Source organism: Bos grunniens, chromosome 9 (assembly GCF_055505025.1).
Source record: "Bos grunniens cultivar Pamir isolate PY7600 chromosome 9, Bosgru_T2T1.0, whole genome shotgun sequence".
In the NCBI taxonomy this organism is placed as follows: Eukaryota; Metazoa; Chordata; class Mammalia; order Artiodactyla; family Bovidae; genus Bos; species Bos grunniens.
Window position 1 is genome coordinate 45078895 of NC_141173.1, and position 1332 is coordinate 45080226.

The following is a 1332-nucleotide window of genomic DNA, read 5'->3' on the forward strand; positions in this document are numbered from 1 at the left end:
CCCAAGTACAGGGAGGGAGGAGGGAGTTCTGGGAATTCTTTACAAATTCTAGATTCAGGTTCATTAGCAGAAGTGCATTGCAGGTATTTTCATCCTGTCTGTGGCTTGTGCTTTACTTTTTCAAACAGTGTCTTTTATTTTATTTTACTTTGATTTAATAAAGTTTTATTTTTCAAAATGTACAGCTGGTGGGACCTGTTTAAAAAAAGAAAAAAAAAATCAAATCAGAACTACAGACCCTTGTGAAGGGGATGTGTACTTCGTATAGGAGCCCCAGGTTCACGAATCTTCACCAGCAGCTGGGGCATCTCCACCCTTGGTGTTTCTGGTGTAAATCACTTGAGCTCTGTGCTTTGAAACCAGTTTAATAAGTCCTTTTCTAAGGAGTTCCTGAAGGGCTGCTCTGGCCAGGGAACCACGAATCTTCAGTCTCTCAGAGACGACAGCCGAAGTTATAAGCGTATAGTTGGGAACTTCTTTACAGAGTTTGTCATATGTTGCTTTGTCAAACAAGACTAGGTTATTGAGTTTGTCCCGAACTCTGCCTTTGGACCACTTCTTCTTTTTGGCCTTGCCCCCAGATTTGTTCACTGGATCTTTGTCTTTCTTGGCCGACTTTCTGGCATCTTTCTTCTTCTTGTCGTCCTTGGGCGGCATAGCGAAGCCCGGAGAGCAGCTGCAACCACTGCAGCCTCGCTAAGATGTTGGACAAAGAGGAAACAGTGTCTTTTAAACATCGATGAAGTCCAATTTATTGATTTCCTTTTATGAATCATTCTTTTTGTGTTTCTTGTTAGAAATCATTGTGGGTCCCAAAGTCACAGAAGATGTATCCTATTTTTTTCTAGGAGTTTAATAGTTTTTAGATTTTTAAGTTTATGATCTCTCATGAGTTTAATTTTTGTCTGTGGTGCTAGGTGTGGGTTAGAGTTCTTTTTTTTTTTTTGGCATGTGGATGTTCTATTACCATTTGTTCAAAAGGCTAAGCTTTTCTGTGCAGTTGCCTTGGTACCTTTGTTGAAAGTGAACTGATCCTCTATGTAGATCTACTTAAGGACTCAATCCTGTTCCATTCATCTATATGTTTATATTTGGCCAGTACCACACTATCTTGATTACTATAACTTATAGTATATCTTGAAATCAGGTTGTGTGTGTCCTCTAGCTGTTTTCAAGATTATTCTATTCCAGATCTTTTTCAGTTGTATATTGATTAAGTTATGGCTTCTGATCATCAAGTCTCTCACCTTTAAAAATAAGTATGATAATCATATCTACACCACAGAGTTATTAGAAAGGTTTCATTTTTGTAAATCATTTAGTAAGGTGTCT

General features: G+C 38.2%; 1 pseudogene across 1 annotated transcript; it reads right to left on the reverse strand.

Moving 5' to 3' along the window:
* Positions 1-279: 279 nt before the first annotated feature.
* Positions 280-729, reverse strand: LOC147365908 (small ribosomal subunit protein eS25 pseudogene; annotated as a pseudogene). The gene has a single exon (XR_015132342.1). The product of XR_015132342.1 is annotated as a small ribosomal subunit protein eS25 pseudogene (transcript).
* Positions 730-1332: the final 603 nt, after the last annotated feature.